The following is an 18,378-nucleotide window of genomic DNA, read 5'->3' on the forward strand; positions in this document are numbered from 1 at the left end:
ACCTGGGAGAACCAGGTTTGATTCCCCGCTCCTCCACTTGCAGCTGCTGGAATGGCGGTGGGTCAGCCATAGCTCTGGCAGCTGCTGTGGGAGCCCTCTCAACCCCACCCGCCCCACAGGGTGTCTGTTGTGGGGAAAGAAGACATAGAAGATTTTAAGCCTCTCTAAGACTCTGATTCAGACAGAAGGGAAGGGTATAAATCTGCAGTGGTCATTGTCGTCGTCATCTTCTTCTTCTTGTTATGTTCTGTGTTTTGTGTAGCTTCTGTGTAAAAGAATTGACTAACTAATATATGGAGTCTAAGCAAGAAGCCAGCAAGAATGAATTTGGGTTAGGTAAAAAATGAGCAGGCAGGCTGGGTCCAGACAGGCATTTTGAGCTGGCATAGGGATAGGACTTCGAGCGGACCAAAAAAACCCACCTCCTGTCCTGTGCACACCCCCAACTCGTCCGAGGTCTGTTCCATTCGCACTGCAAAAGCTACCACGTGGTGGGTTTTTTGCGGCATGACTGGGACAGCCCTTGGATGGGTTGGGGGTGAGCTCAGGACAGAAGGTAGATGCACGTATGTGGTTGCGCTTTTTTGGTCCACCCGACATCCCGTCCCTGTGCCAGCTCAAAATGCTAGTCTGGTCCCAACCCTAGTTTTATGTCCTGTAGCAAGAAGATGATGAAGAATTAGATATTGGATTAATATCCTGCCCTCCACTCCAAAGAGTCTCAGAGCGGCTCACAATCTCCTTTCCCTTCCTCCCCCACAACAGACACCCTGTGAGGTGGGTGGGGCTGGAGAGGGCTCTCACAGCAGCTGCCCTTTCAAGGACAACCTCTGCCAGAGCTATGGCGGACCCAAGGCCATGCTAGCAGGTGCAAGTGGAGCAAGATTCTTGTGGTATAAGCTTTTGCGAGCCAAAGCACCCTTTTGTCAGAGGTGAGTTGGAACGAGTCCTTATGTCCTAGTCAGAAGATGGGAGAGGCGTTGCAAAGAAGGAACACAAGATGCGGAGGTACGATGCACATTGTAACCAGCGAGAACAGAGGAGAAATGCTTAGGAGCAGAAAATGAGCACCTTTAGTAAAATACAAATCCTATGCCCCTATTCAGCCCTGTGGGTTTCCTATTGTTCTGAATTGTGAATTAACTTAAATTCAGCAATCTCACCTTGTAATCTCCCCTTGAAGTTTCTCTGTTGGAGGATTGCCACTCCTAGGTCAACAGAGGTGCCCAGAGAAACCTGAAAAATTAAAATGTTCTCTTACTGTTTTTTTTAAAAAAAATTGTGTGGTTTTTAATATTGGATTTATGTCCATTTAGTCCTTTGCTTAGGGACTGACCTGTTTGTCCTATGTAGAAGAAGAAGATGATATTGGATATCCCACCCTATACTCTGAATCGCAGAGTCTCAGAACGGTCACAATCTCCTTTACCTCCCCCCCCCCCACAACAGACACCCTGAGAGGTGAGTGGGGCTGAGCGAGCCCTTACAGCAGCTGCCTTTTCAAGGACAACTCCTATGAAAGCTATGGCTGACCCAAGGCCATTCCAGCATCTGCAAGTGGAAGAGTGGGGAATCATACCCGGTTCTCCCAGATAAGAGTCCGCACACTTAACCACTACACCAAACTAGACATTGCTGACATTTGATGGCATATACAACATAAAAAATGGAGGCCTAGATGTCTGAAAAATCAGTATCAGCCCAGTCCTATAAAAGTCAGATATAGCCCCACTCAAGTAGACAAGGCAACAAAAGATAATGCTCATTTCATCCTGTTTCTGGAGTCTTTTATGTTGCCTTGAACATCCACTTGCCTTGCCTGATATTAGTGTGTGTGTGTTTTTCTTGTGTTCAGACAACTTTGTTAACATCCTACTGCTCTCTCAGATCTTCCCCGTTTCTCCCCCATTCCTAATAAAGCTTGTTTCTCCAGCGCTTCTCCCCCCCAAAAAGCAAAATGCATGCTCAAAAAAAGCCTCTGCTTGCAAGCGGAACTAATTTTTTTACATTGGTGACTTCCGGCACACTCCGCCCACCAAAAGCCACCCAGAAAGGGTATAAAGGGCTGATAACAGATGGGCATTTGGGGGCGGTTGGGAGGCGTCCCAAAGCTCAAAAAGAGCCGTCCTGAAGCCTCCCCCGCAAGCCGTCCCCATCCCGTCCACGGGGCGAACATGGGCATGTTCAGTTGGCCCTTGCGCGCCATTCCTGTCGCCATACATTTTCAGCAGTCACCCACTGAACAGTTTTAATTAAAAAAAAAACAAAAAACACCAGATGCGTGTGGAGGGATTTTTGGGGTAATTTTCAGAGGCGTCTCTGAGTTGGCCCACAGTGTCGGTCTGTTAGCAGCCAAGGTTTGGGTGGCGTCTTTTACGTTTTAAAAATTGCATCCCAGCAGAGAAAAGTTTCAATGACGGAAGGTTCCTGCAATGAAACAAACATTCATTTCCATTGGGGGGAGCTTCCTCTTTGCTCTACTTTGTGTCTGTGTGTGTGATCTCCTCTCTCCGCCTCTCTCTCCAGCCTGAGAACGTTGGGATCATACTGAAGCCAATGGTGCTACTCTCCTGTAAGATGGTGCTACTCTTCTCTTGAGGCTGGATGAGTGGGCGTCAACGTGGCAGATGAGGTTCAATGTGGCCAAGTGCAATGTAAATGCACATTGGGGCCAAGAATCCCAGCTACATATACAAGTTGATGGGGTGTGAACTGGCAGAGACTGACCAAGAGAGAGATCTTGGGGTCGTGGTAGATAACTCACTGAAAATGTTGAGACAGCGTGCGATTGCAATAAAAAAAGGCCAACGCCATGCTGGGAATTATTAGGAAGCGAATTGAAAACAAATCGGCCAGTATCATCATGCCCCTGTATAAATCGATGGTGCGGTCTCATTTGGAGTACTGTGTACAATTCTGGTCGCCGCACCTCAAAAAGGATATTATAGCATTGGAAAAAGTGCAGAAAAGGGCAACTAAAATGATTAAAGGTTTGAAACACTTTCCCTATGAAGAAAGGTTAAAACGCTCGGGGCTCTTTAGCTTGGAGAAACGTCAACTGCAGGGTGACATGACAAGATTATGCATGGGATAGAGAAAGTAGAGAAAGAAGTCCTTTTCTCCCTTTCTCACAATACAACACCTCGTGGGCATTCAATGAAATTGCTGAGCAGTCAGGTTAAAACGGGTAAAAGGAATTACTTCTTCACCCAAAGGGTGATTGACAGGTGGAATTCATTGCCACAGGAGGTGGTGGTGGCTACTAGCATAGCCAGCTTCAAGAGGGGATTGGATAAAAATATGGAGCAGAGGTCCATCAGTGGCTATTAGCCACAGTATATATATGTGTGTGTGTGTGTGCGTATACACACACACACATATATTGGCCACTGTGTGACACAGAGTGTTGGACTGGATGGGCCATTGGCTTGATCCAACATGGCTTCTCTTATGTTCTTATGTGACTCAGAGTATTTGACTGCAGGGGCCACTGGCCTGATCCAACATGGCTTCTCTTATGTTCTTAAGATCCACCAGATCATCTCTTAACCCTTTGAACTTTTCTCCCCAGTGGGGGAAACCATTCTTCTTTTTGTCACATGCTTTTAATGTTTCAGTTTAAAAATGTCAGGGGCCGAGTGACTGAGCTAATAAAACTGTCTTTTGTGCTTCAGAGGTACTGTTTGAGAGCCTTCTGTGCTTCACACAAGAAAAATGGGGGTCCTCTCCTTTAAGGAAGGTAGGTGGGGCAAATGAGGCTGTCGAAATTCTCAAGCGCTTCAGCACACGTGCACAAAAAAAGAGAGAAACAAACCGCAACACCCCCCCCCCACACCCTGGAGCAGTTGGAAACCATGAGGGGAAGTGTGAACTGATCCCACTGTTCAATCATCAGAGGTGGCACAATATGTGCAAAAGTGCACATCTCTGTCCCAGAGATAGATCAAGATGGGCAGTCATGTTAGCCTGTCTGTAGCAGTACAATAGAGCCAGAGTCCAGGAACACCTTCAAGATGAACAAAATCTGTGCTAAGAGAGGAAGAAGAAGATGATATTGGATTTCTATCCCACCCTCCATTCCGAAGAGTCTCAGAGCGGCTCACAATCTCCTTTCCCTTCCTCCCCACAACAGACACCCTGTGAGGTGAGTGGGGCTGGAGAGGGCTCTCACAGCAGCTGCCCTTTCAAGGACAGAGACTCAGAGTGGCTCACAACCTCCTTCAGTTCAAAGACATTTTGGGAATGAACAGTTCCTTACCAAAAGAGGGAATGATTACTGGCACTATGGCCCTTTCTACACTAGTCTTTTGATCCGTTCTTTGTGTGCATTCCAAAACTACTTTCTACATTACATACTGCCTTCATTTCTGCCTGACCTTGCGGTTTGTTCTAGCCTTCCTCTCCCACAACAGACAACCTGTGAGGTACATGTAGATATTGGATTTATATCCCACCCTCCACTCAAGAGTCTCAGCATGATGAAAGACTCTGTAGAGGTTTTCGATGAGTGGAAACAGTTGTCACTTTCAAACTTAGGCAAAGTTAGTTTTGTTAAACGTATTGAGCTTAAGGGGAGTATTGCAGAAGCACCACCATCAAAATGCTAGTTTTTTTAAAAAAAAAAATACAGCCCAGAAGTGCATTAAACAATGCAAATACAGAAGTAAATTCCGCAAATAACAGGGTTTTATTTGGAGAAGTGTGAAGTAAATTTTTAATCAATTCCAGTGATGTGGACCTGTAGCAGGCGGATTGAGTGCTTGCAAAATCTGTATCAAACCTGATTGCAGAAAGGGCCTCTGTCATAAATGTGTGGTGACACATGACTCCCTGTCATGTGACTGGATTGTCATGTGACTTCCCATCATGTGCTTCCTGCTCAGGGAACCTCATGATGCCACCTAGAGCTTAAAATTATGGTTCTGAAAAGGCTGAAAACAACTGCTACATCACCTCTGGAAAAAAAAATGGCTGTTCAACTTTGGTATAAAAAACACTGGCACAGAAGAATGCACCACCACCCAAGGCAATCCATTCCAGCATTTATCCTTTACCATTCTGGTTGTCTTGTTTCTGGTGGACTCAAAAGTTTTGGTTTGGTGTAGTGGTTAAGTGCGTGGACTCTTATCTGGGAGAACCGGGTTTGTTTTTCCCTCCTGTCTTCTGCTTGCAGTTGCTGGAATGGCCTTGGGTTAGCCATAGCTCTTGCAGAATTGTGCTTGAAAGGGCTGCTTTTGTGAGAGCTCTCTCAGCTCCACCTACCTCACAGGGTGTCTGCTGTGGGAGAAGAAGATAAGGAGATTGTAAGCCGCTCTGAGATTCAGAGAGAAGGGTGGGGTATAAATCTATGGTCTTCTTCTTCTTCCTTTGCTTCATTAAGAGTTTCCAGGAGCCTCACAAATGTAGAAAATGCTCATGAAGCTTCTTCTGCACTTTATGAATTGCACGAGTCAATTCTCAGAATGCAAATTTCGCTCATATTATGGATAAGTGATGCGGAACTGATAGCACCACAGACTACTATAGGTTTTTGTTTTTTAAGGAAAACCACAACAAGCTTAAATATTTGCCTAAAGAATCTCACTGACAAATACTGCCCTATCCCCGTCTAGTCATTATTTGCCCAACTAATTATTATTTGTACTACTTATTTAAATCCCTTGTGCTCATTGTATTGACTCCTGCAGCTATGAATAATTAACAGACGTGGCCCTAGAATACGATACAAGCGTAATTAGTTAAAACCGTGCAAATAAATATCATAATGGCAAAAGAATGCTATTAGAGTCCGAGGGAAATCAGATAGCCGCATAAAGGATGAAAGTTACAATAGCAGCTGAGCTAATGAAAAGAGTCAATACAATCGTTACAATATCAATATCCCAGAACAGAGGTGAGTTCAAGATGAAAACAACAACGCATAGTTTACAAGGGCTCTGGGGCAGAACATTTTTGTCCGCTGATGGAAATCCACTTGCGTTGATACCTGGCAAATGTCTGTGAGGAGGACATTCCAAAGTCAAGGTGACGCAGCACAACCGGATAGCTGGGAACACTCAGCAGGGGCGGGAAAGTCATTTTTCATTGCTGTCACAGTCGCAGAGAAAGGGTTGTCAACCTCCAGCTGGTGGCTGGAGATCTCCTGGGATTACAGCTGATCTCCAGGTGATAGAGAGCAGCTCACCCGGAGAAAGTGGACACTTTGCAAGATGAACTCTATGGCATTCTATCCCATTCAAGTCCCTCCCCTCCCCAAACCCCACCTTCCTCAGGGTCCACCCCCAAAACATCCAGGTATTTCTCAAGCCAGAGCTGGCAGCCCTACCTCCAACTTAAGTTCCGTCATATATAAATTCCCCTCCACTTCTGCTTTAAACATCTGGCAACTTGCACCATTGTCCTCAACTCATTGGTGAACCATGGATTTCGATCATGAAAAGGCTCAGAGAAGGACTGGAACGATCATCTCCATGACTTACTTGGGTTGCCCATAACTTACCTCGGCTGATAATGAAGGGCTAGCCACGATAGCAGGGAAATCTCAGGTATCCCTTCGTTGGCCCCTTGTCCAATCCTTTTGAAACTTGGAGAGAATTTTGGGGCGAGGCACTGGATGCTATGCTGAAAATTTTGTGCTTCTAACTAAAACAACAGCCCCCCCCCCCCGAGCCCCAGATACCTGAAAATCAATTCTCCAATATCCCCTAAAGCAGGGGTGTCAAACTCATTTGTTATGAGGGCCGGATTTGACATAAATGAGACCTTGCTGGGCCGGGCCATGTGTATCATAAAATGTAATGCCAGGTAGCGGACATATAAACTTTATAAAGGGCACAGACACACGATTAAAGATTTTTTAAAACTTAAAATGAAACATGCTTAAAATATTAGCCCGCTTGCAATATTTTGTTTTACAGTCTCTGATAAATGTCACCTCTTGCTATGAATTATTGCAACAAAAACTGCAGACAATGTCTGTGCTGTACCAGTCTTGAATAGGTGCTGTTCAGGTGTGCACATCTGTAAGTTGCAAACCTACTTTTGATTCATTGACATTCATTACAGACATCTCGTGGTCAATGCTTTGAGCCTAAGACTCAGAGGAACATGAAGCAGCTGGGCATTGTGAATTTTCGTACAGAAGTTGCTTCACGGACTAGTCAAGAACGTGTGAAGGCACCATGGCACAGACTGAGGACTATGCGCTTGTCTACATAACTATCATTTCCCCCAGAAAAATGACTACAGCAACAAAACAATATAACTTCCCCCAAAAAAACAACTACAAGAACAGAGAGACAGCCACATACTGTGGTCTGTCATACATAAATTTCACTTCCCAGGCTACTGTCTGGGAAGTCTAAATTCAAGACCCCCAATCAAAGGAAAATGTGAAAGAAAAATTAAGGAAAATTTGCTGGGTAAGCCTGGAGTGGAACACACTCTCAGCCTAATGCTGAGATTTCTCTTCTAAATAGTTCACACGTTTTCCTATTGAGAAAGACTGGAGGGCATGAGTACAGTGAAAAAGAGGAGGGGAACCCAGTTACAACCATAACAAGTCTTTTTCTTTCTCTCTCTCTTTCTCTCTGTAGCATGGCAAAAAGCTCATACCTTCATTAAAATGTTGCTAGTCTGATGGTGGGGATTGGCAAAGAAAGCTCGGGCTCTTTCTTTCCTTCCCTGGGGCATGAGGAGGGGGAGGAGCCTCAGCCATTCATTAGAAGGAAGAGAGGCTTGTCTCAGTAGCTCTACAGGGCGATTAATTGAGCCTGGCAAACTTAATCACCCAGCAGAGCTACAGAGCCAAGCTCCCTCACTGGCTGAGGCTGCTCCTCCCTCCTCCTCCCTTTGGGGAAAGGGAGGGGGGGAGGAAAAGGCTGCTTTGCTACTCTGGACTGTCCGGGGAGAAACACAAAATGGCGACCAAAAAAAGCAGGGAAGGGAAAATGAAGCAGATGACAGCAGTTGCTGGAGGGCCTGATTGGAGCCCTCTGCAGGCCTGACTTGGCCCGCGGGCCCTATGTTTGATACCCCTGTCCTAAAGGATGCTATGCTGCAAATGTGGTGCCTCTAACTAAACAAAACAGCCCCCCAGATACCTGCAGATCAATTCTCCATTATCCTCTAAAGGAATCGGTCTTCATAGGGATTAATGCAGTGCCCAGCAGACATCCCCCCCCCTTTCTGTTGACCCTGCAGCGGGGGGAGAGCCTCCAAACCAGGGGATCCCCTGCCCCCACCTGGGGATTGGCAACCCTACAATGCCCTCATACTCCCACACACGATGCCACTTGTGATAGCGATTAGGCTTCTCTTTCTCTCCTTTCAACTGCATCTGAATGTGAGCTGGATCTACTTGAATAAATGTAAGTTCACCTTTTTCAGTCTTCTTCTTGGGAGATTTATTTACTGCTCTCACGATCAAGCTTCTATGACTGGGCAAAGCGCTGCTGTATTAACCAAATATCTCGACGTTCAGCTCCTTGATTATCTTCTACCATGCAGTTATTTCACCCCGCTATCTTTTGGAATGGAGGCACCTGGAGATCTGGAATTCATAGAATCATAGAGTTGAAAGGGACCTCCATGGTCATCTAGTCCAACCCCTGCACAATGCAGGACACTCACAAACATCTCCCCCGAAATTTACAGGATCTTCATTGCTGTCAGATGGCCATCTAGCCTCTGTTGAAAAACCTCCAAGGAAAGAGAGCCCACCACCTCCCAAGAAGGAAGCCTGTTCCACTGATGAACCGCTCTAACGGTCAGGAAGTTCTTCCTGATGTTAGAATCCTAGAATCATAGAAGGAATCTCCAGGGTCACCTAGCCCAACCCGCTGCACAATGCAGGGAATTCACAAACACCTCCCCCGAAATTCACAGGATCCTCATTGCTCTCAGATGTTTAAAAACCTCCAAGGAAGGAGAGCCCACCACCTCCCAAGAAGGAAGCCTGTTCCACTGAGGAACCGCTCTAACGGTTATGAATTTCTTCAGGAAGCAGAGTTTGCATCCATGATTGGGGGCCTGTCTATCTTCGGGACTGCCTTTCTCCACATGTTCCCCAGAGAGCACTGTGTTCAGGGACGCAACACCTAGTGCTCATCCCTAGACCAAGGGAGGCCAGGCTGTGCTCTACACAGACCAGACCCTTCTCGGTGGCAGCAGCTGGAATGCGGAACGCACTCCTGGAAGCCATAAGGGCCCTGTGGGACCCCTCTCAATTCCGCAGGGCCTGCAAAACCGAGTTATTTCAACAGGCCTTTGGTACCTAAACCAGGAGAGGACTGCCACCCTACACTACTGAGAAATGGTGATCACTATGGGCTCACTGTTAGTATCCTGCCTAGGTTGTTGCTTAACAGCACCGTAAAACGTTTTGTATTTATTGTTTGAAGTTATTGAACTGATGGTTAGCCGCTCTGAGTCTGCTTGCGGAGAGGTCGGGATAGAAATTTAAGGTAGTAAATAAATAAATATCCTACAGCTTAGTACGGACAATTTCCACCCAGGCCTTAGCTCAAGTGACACAACTCATCCTTGATATGCAGGAAAGTGTCACGTTCAATAAAAAAACAGACTTTGGGAAGCCCGACTGGAAAGTTCTATGCGGAGACCTTGGAGAGCCATTGCCAGATAGAGTTAGACAGTGCTGGGTGTATTGCCCCTGTGGTCTGACATCGTGCAAGACAGCTTCTCGTACGAGTCTCAGGATGGCTTGGATGGATTGCTTTGAAGAGCGTTCCTGCATCCATGTCCCCTGTGAGAGGCAAACAGCGAGGATGGTTTTCAGACAGGTCTGTCGTATCATTGGGCCACTCAAACTGCCCAGCCTGCCAGTATCAAAGCTTGGCTTTGGAGCCGTAATGGGCTGCAGCTGCCAAAAAGGGATGCATCTCCTGCCCTACTTATGAATTAAAATTTTGTCATATCTTGGTCAGGTGCCTGGAGACCTCTGGAGTTAAATGTATTACCCAGCATTATGGCTTGTTACATCTTTGTCATCGTGGGCCGTGAACTGTCTTACGGTTAGTTGAAAGCATTTTTCAGGTGCCATAAAATTTTGGCTGCCCGCCTGTGTTGAAATAGAAAACATTCAAACAAGCCGATGCTTTTCTTTTCCTCAGCGTTGGCCGTTTTTTTTTTTAAACAATAGCTTGATTTTTTTAGTGCCACTGTAATTTAAGATTATTCTCCATTTTTTTTTAAATTTAAAAAATGGTATTTAATATACAAATCAGAACAATTCAATTTTAAAAAGAAAACAGGGATAAAACAAAACAGAACTTTCAGGTGGGATTTCATTTTTTTTTTTTTCATTTTCATTTCATTCGATTTATATCCCGCCCTCTCCACCAAGGCGGCTCAGGGATATTTATTTATGGATAGTATCACTCTCTTGAAGAGCCCCGTGGCGCAGAGTGGTAAAGCTGCAGTACTTCAGTCAGCTCTCTGCTCATGACCTGAGTTCGATCCCGGCGGAAGCTGGTTCAGGTAGCCGGCTCCAAGTTGACTCAGCCTTCCATCCTTCCGAGGTCAGTAAAATGAGTCCCCAGCTTGCTGGGTGGGGGGTGGGGGGTGGAATTTAGATGACTGGGGAAGGCAATGGCAAACTACCCCACCCTTCTCAAACTCCACCACAGAATCTCCAGGAATTTCCCACCAATCTAGAGTTGCCAATCCCCAGGTGGGGGCAGGAGATCCCCCGGTTTGGAGGCCCTCCCCCCGCTTCAGGGTCATCAGAAAGCGGGGGGAGGGGAGGGAAATGTCTGCTGGGAACTCTGTTATTCCCTATGGAGATTTATTCCCATAGAAAATCATAATAAAGAATTGATCCGTGGGTATCTGGGGCTCTGGGGGGCCTGTTTTTTGGGGTAGAGGCACCAATTTTTCAGTATAGCATCTAGTGCCTCTCCCCAAAATACCCACCAGGATTCAAAAAGTTTGGACCAAGGGGTCCAATTCTATGAGCCCCAAAAGAAGTTGCCCATATCCTTCATTATTTCCTATGGAAGGAAGGAATTGAAAAGGTGTGTCATCCCTTTAAATGTGATGGCCAGAACTCCCTTGGAGTTCAATTATGCTTGTCACAGCCTTGATCTTGGCTCCACCCCTAATGTCTCCTGGCTCCACCCCCAATGTCCCCAGATATTTCTTGAATTGTACTTGGCAACCCTAACCAACGTGAAACTAGCAGCTGTAGGGTGTTTTTACATTCAGTTTGATCCAGAGTTTTAGAGTCTTCAAATCGCCTGCCACCGTTCCGCTTTAATTATTTTCCTTTTACATTTGTGGATTTGCTCTACTCATTTTGCATAGCCGAACTTCTATATTGCCTGCTGAAAGTGTTTCAATTTGGGGTGGGTGAGGGGTCTCTGATCAGAAGGCAGCCGGAATACCAGTGCTTAGTTAAATGTATGCAATTGCTCGCAAATCGTGTCAACACTGCAAAAACCATACAAATTTAAATTACAAGATGAGGCAAGCAATGATATTTAAAGATGTCAAATGCTGTCAGTTCTCATGCAAATTACTGCACCTTGTGGTGGCTTCTGGAGGAATCTTTTAAAACGCATGACAACTTCTACAATACAAGTTTGAAACGCGTGTAGGGAAATGACCGGATCAAAACTAGTTTTGAGAAAAACGTCGTAGCAGCAGCATCGGAACCCATCTCACTGAAACAAATGTAGATGCTTCGGGCAGCAACGATGCAAAACAGTTGTGAGAACGTTAGGTAATGTAAAAGGTGCGTTTCCAATGCGGTGATAGAGAGTCACAAACTGTCAGTGTAAAAACACCAGTAGTCAGGACCGGCCCCAGTGAGTTCTGCCTCAGAGGCCTTTAGTGGTACCTTTCAGACCAACAGTTTGTCTCTGATAATGTTGCTAGTCCTAAGCAGAGGACTTGGAGAAAGTAGAGAAAGAGGTACTTTTCTCCCTTTCTCACAATACAAGAACTCGTGGGCATTCGATGAAATTGCTGAGCAGACAGGTTAAAATGGATAAAAGGAAGTACTTCTTCACCCAAAGGGTGATTAACATGTGGAATTCACTGCCACAGGAGGTGGTGGCGGCCACAAGCATGCCCACCTTCAAGAGGGGTTTAGATAAAAATATGGAGCAGAGGTCCATCAGTGGCTATTAGCCACAGTGTGTGTGTGTGTGTGTGTGTGTGTATATATATATATATATATATATATAAATTTTTTGGCCACTGTGTGACACAGAGTGTTGGACTGGATAGGCCATTGGCCTGATCCAACATGGCTTCTCTTATGTTCTTATGACTTCAATCTCTCTCTCTCTGTATCTTTCCACCCTGAAAAACAGCCATTTTCTCCAGGGCAAGTGATTTCTGCCATCTGGAGATTAGTTGTAAATCTGAGTGATCACCAGCCCTCACCTGGAGATTGGCAACAATGGTCCCATGGAGGGAATTGTCAGTTTGGAGTCTATGGCATTGTAACTGTCTGAGGTCCTAGCCCTCCTCAAACCCCACCCTCTCCAGGCTCCACCCTTCAAATCTCTGGGAATTTCCTAACCTGGAGTTGGCAATCATATCGCCTTCTCAGCCAACCATCCTGGAATGAGGTGAGGAGACAAGGGAGAGAGGGAATTCCAGAAAAGAGGCAGAGAAGACAGTAAAGGTGGAGCAGCCATGCCCTCTGAGGAAACGCTCCTGATGGCGCCAGGCCTTACTGCCTAGTTGCATTACAACAGTGGCTCCCTGACTATTTTGGCAGCCTTTGGAGGCTGCATGTGCTGGGAAGCTGCTTGTGTGGGCCATTGATGGGGCAGCAGAAGTCTTTTGCCAGTGGCAGCCATGATGCCTTTTGTGATGCCGCAGTAGAGTGGCAGGCCTTTCTGAGGCCAGTTGACAGAGAAGACACAGAGAAGCATCAGAGATGTGTCTATCTCTCCAGGAACGTTGACCAAACCGCCAAAACAGACTTCCCTCAGAGATAGACACATGAGGAAAGTCTGTTTTGGCGGTTTGTTCAACATTCCTGGACCTGCAGTAGGCAGGAGCAGGGGAGTCAGCCAATGAGAGGCCAGAGACAGTGACAGATGGTTCATGAGCCAATGGTTCATGCTGAAAAGTTCCAACCAATGATGATGCTCAATTTTGCCACCACCACAAGGGAATTATGTATATAATGGACATTAGGGCATCATTGATGAGATCTTTACAAGCTTTATGTATCCGGGAGGGACAAGGGTCTAAAGCACAAATGGTTGGCTGCGGTTTTTTTCTTGCAAATCTGAGGCTCCTCAGGTTTGCAGAAATTTATTTATTTATTTATTTATTACTTTGCATTTATATCCCTCCCTCTCCGCAAGCGGACTCAGGGCGGCTTACAGTATCATAAAAACAATCATTCCATAAAACATATAAAACCATAATACATTTATCAGTTTAAAACTATTACGCTATCTCGATCCAGTCTGGCGGTATTGGGTTCAGACTATGACCACCAGCTTCTGTAGGATGTCCGGTGGCAGCTCATTTTCAGTCAACCAGAAATGCCTGTCTAAACAGTTCGGTCTTACAGGCCCTGCGGAACGCCGACAGATCCCGCAGGGCCCTTATAGCTTCTGGGAGGGTGTTCCAGAGTTCTGGTGCTGCCACCGAGAAGGCCCTAGATCTTGTTGCGCATAGTCTGGCTTCTTTTGGGCCAGGGGCAGACAGCAGATTTTTTGTCCCTGATCGCAGTGCTCTCTGGGGGATATATGGGGAAAGGCGGTCCCGTAGATAGGCAGGTCCCTGACCATAAAGACCTGTCTTGTTCATTTATGGCTCTAATCTCTGGATTAAAGAATCCACAGATGGGGCCACATTAAGCATTAGATTTATTGATGCAGTAACCCATATTTGGTCAATCATACTAACCATAGCTAATTTAATTAACTCATGAGCCAATCATTTTTTTTTTGTTATTTAGTTGAGTTGTTTAGCCAATATTACAGTAATGGAATTCCATGCTATTACAATATTCTATGACATTCTTCACCTATATTCTATATCGGGGGGAGAGGAGGAGCTAACATCACAAACTACACCAGCTTTGCACTTTAGCCCTCCTTCACCTGTGCTTACCAGGTGCTTCTCTCTCCAAGGTATGTTTAATACTGCAGCCTTAAAAACCTACAGACCTGAGTCCCCAGACTTCTCTTGCAGAGGTCATTCAGTGGCTGAAGAGCGCACACCTGCTTAAAAGAAAGCTGAAATGTATTGACTGATGAATAAAGAGCAAGGGCCATTTGACCCCACACGAAGAAGTGCTCTCATCCAATTTGCTGAACCACTGACGTGTTGAAAGACCGAGCATACAGAGTTCTGAGAGTTAAGGAGCCATTAATTTTATTCTGCTTCACTCCCCTTTCAGTAGAAAGTTCAGGCAACGTTCCCTCAGGGAACCATCAGGACGATGTTTCCTCAGGACTCAGAAGCTGGGGGTCAGTTTTCTAGACCAGAGAGGTCCCATGGAGTCTTTGAGAAGAAAACTATCACTGAGGAGGAAACAGAGGGAATGGTTGAACAGCAGAACAAGTATTATTATGAGGGCAAAATCAACGGCTGACCGAGAACACGTCTACCTTTAAACAACATATGGTAGCTCTTGTACCATCTTTGTTGTACCATCTTTGTTGATGCAAAATTTTCAGCTGCATCAGGAACCAAAATGCCTTGGTACATACCTGTTTCAGCTCTTTAGAACAGATCAGGCATCTCCAGTTCGGTGCAGTGGTTAATTGTGTGGAGTCTTATGTGGGAGAACCGGGGTTGATTCCCCACTCCTCCGCTTGCAGCTGCTGGAATGGTCTTGGGTTAGCCATAGCTATCTCAGGAGTTGTCCTCGAAAGGGCAGCTGCTGTGAGAGCTCTCTCAGCCCCACCCAACTCACAGGGTGTCTGTTGTGGGGGGAGAAGATATAGGAAATTGTAAGCTGCTCTGAGTCACTTATTCAGAGAGAAGGGCGGGATATAAATCTGCAATTCTTCTTCTTCTTCTTCTTTCAACTGTCCAGCTTGCAAATCCCCTTCAGGCTTCCTTTTATTTCTGAAGGTCAACGTACCCATGAAACCTGCATGGAATGTGATAGGTTGGGCTGCAGAAGCAGGGGGAATCATGTGTATAACACCTTAGATCACCTTTTTTTCCCAGTTGATAAAATGTGCATCGATTTGTTTTCCCAGGGATCGATACATTTTATTCACCTTTTATTTGCTGGCTCTGTTAATTTTGATTGTGATGTATATTGGGGTCAGCTATCTCAGTCATTATTAGCGGATCAAGAAAATATTAATCTAAACACAAAGAGGCATGGTTATAGATCTGTAAAACAATTTCACATAAACCTGCACCTCTCTTCACCAACAAGACCTTCATTGAGAGGAAACCCCTCACCTAAAGAGAGAAAAAAAAAACTATCATGAGGATGCCAAATATGGCCAAAATGAGACTACTCACATTTATGGGAATGGCAGTAGAAAACAAGGGGATTTCATTTGACACCGTGCAATAAGGAGCACTGTGCTGCAGAGTGGTAAAGCTGCAGTACTGCATCCCAAGCTCTGCTCACAACCTGAGTTTGATCCCGGCGGAAGCTGGGTTCATGTCTAATAATAATGCATTTTAATAATAATATATTTTATTTATATCCTGCCCTCCCCACCGAAGCAGGCTCAAGGCGGCTCACAACATATAAGAATTACAAATTACAATATAGAAACGTTCTCTCAAAATGATATATATATATAATTTACTACTTAAGCCATTATAATTAAAACCATAAAATTACAATTAAAACTAACGTTTACAGTGCTATATTCTAGATGTTCTCCTCAGTATATGACGGCCGGATATAGTAGGCCAATCCACATTAGGTGAAGACCATTTGGAAAAAGGTAGTCTTGCAGTCCTCAAGAGGGCAGAGGTTACAAGCATCGAAGCACTGCTGTTGAAGACGCAGCTGCGCTGGGCAGGGCATATTTCTAGGATGGAAAACCACCGCCTTCCCAAGATTGCTCTGTATGGCGAACTTTCCACCGGCCATCGAAATAGAGGGGCACCAAAGAAGAGGTACAAGGACTCCTTGAAGAAATCCCTTGGCACCTGTCGCATCAACCATCACCAGTGGTCTGACCTAGCCTCAGATTGCAAAGCATGGAGGAACACCATCCACCAGGCTGTCTCTTCCTTTGAGAACGCACGCATAGCTGGTCTTGAGGACAAAAGGAGATTGCAGAAGAATCGCACTGCTACAGCACCAACCCCAAATCAGACTTTTCCCTGCAGCCACTGTGGCCGGATCTGCCTGTCCCGCATTGGTCTTGTCAGCCACCAGCGAGCCTGCAGCAGACGTGGACTACTGCACCCTTCTTAAATCTTCGTTCGCGAAGTCAAGCCGAGAGAGAGAGAGTCTTGCAGACGCTACGGAATTGATCAAGACTCCGCAGGGCCCACACTTCATCCGGTAGTTGGTTCCACCAGTGTGGAGCAGTGATCAAAAAGACCTTTTCATGCATATTCTTCAGTTTGGCCTCCTTTGGCCCAGGGATTTTCAACCGATTTTGTGCACCTGATCTCAGTACTCTCTGGGGCAGATATGGTGAGAGACGGTCCCTAAGGTAGGCAGGTCCTCAACCATATAGGGCTGAGTCAACCTTGTACCCAGCTCAAGGTTGACTCAGCCTTCCATCCTTCTGAGGTCGGTAAGAACATAAGAGAAGCCATGTTAGATCAGGCCAATGGCCCATCCAGTCCAACATTCTGTGTCACACAGCGGCCAAATATATATATATATATATATATATATATATATATATATATATATATATATATATATATATATATATATATATATATATATATATATATATATATACACACACACACACACACAATGTGGCTAATAGCCACTGATGGACCTCTGCTCCATATTTTTATCTAACCCCTTCTTGAAGGTGGCTATGCTTGTAGCCGCCACCACCTCCTGTGGCAATGAATTCCACATGTTAATCACCCTTTGGGTGAAGAAGGACTTCCTTTTATCCGTTTTAACCTGTCTGCTCAGCAATTTCATCGAATGCCCACGAGTTCTTGTATTGTGAGAAAGGGAGAAAAGTACTTCTTTCTCTACTTTCTCCATCCCATGCATTATCTTGTAAACTTCTATCATGTCACCCCTCAGTCGACGCTTCTCCAAGCTAAAGAGCCCCAAGAGTTTCAACCTTTCTTCATAGGGAAGGTGTTCCAGCCCTTTAATCATTTTAGTTGCCCTTTTCTGAACTTTCTCCAATGCTATAATATCCTTTTTGAGGTGCGGCGACCAGAACTGCACACAGTACTCCAAATGAGACCGCACCATCAATTTATACAGAGGCATTATGATACTGGCTGATTTGTTTTCAATTCCCTTCCTAATAATTCCCAGCATGGCGTTGGCCTTTTTTATTGCAAACGCACACTGTCTTGACATTTTCAGTGAATTATCTACCATGACCCCAAGATCTCTCTCTTGGTCTGTCTCTGCCAGTTCACACCCCATCAACTTGTATTTGTAGCTGGGATTCTTGGCCCCAATGTGCATTACTTTGCACTTGGCCACATTGAACCGCATCTGCCACGTTGACGCCCACTCACCCAGCCTCAACAGATCCCTTTGGAGTTCCTCACAATCCTCTCTGGTTCTCACCACCCTGAACAATTTAGTGTCATCCGCAAATTTGGCCACTTCACTACTCACTCCCAACTCTAAATCATTTAAGAACAAGTTAAAGAGGATGGGACCCAGTACCGAGCCCTGCGGCACCCCACTGCTTACCGTCCTCCACTGCGAAGACTGCCCATTTATACTCACTCTCTGCTTCCTATTACTCAGCCAGTTTTTGATCCACAAGAGGACCTGTCCTTTTACTCCATGATGATCCACAAGAGGACCTGTCCTTTTACTCCATGAAAATGAGTAAAATGAGTCCCCAGCTTGCTGGGGGGAAAGTGTAGATGACTGGGGAAGGCAATGGCAAAACACCCCATAAAAAGTCTGCCAAGAAAATATTGTGAAAGCAACATCACTCCAGAGTCGGAAACGACTGGTGCTTGCACAGGGGACTACCTTTACGTTTTAATAAGAACTTCAGATTGAAGCGGCTGATGTAGAAGCATTTGTTATTGATGCTATAAAGACAAAAATGATGCACTGGAAAACTGATCAACCCAGAGAAAATTCGCGGTCAGTCACAGCTCACAGCAGACCTTTGGAAAGCAACAATGGCAACAGCTGTGTGACACACTAAACTCCTGGAAACAGAATTTGAATCAAGTGAAAATCAGCCTTCTCAGTTTGTCTGACACTTGATTCTTTCACCT

This window comes from Heteronotia binoei, chromosome 3, assembly GCF_032191835.1.
Source record: "Heteronotia binoei isolate CCM8104 ecotype False Entrance Well chromosome 3, APGP_CSIRO_Hbin_v1, whole genome shotgun sequence".
NCBI classification, from domain to species: domain Eukaryota; kingdom Metazoa; phylum Chordata; class Lepidosauria; order Squamata; family Gekkonidae; genus Heteronotia; species Heteronotia binoei.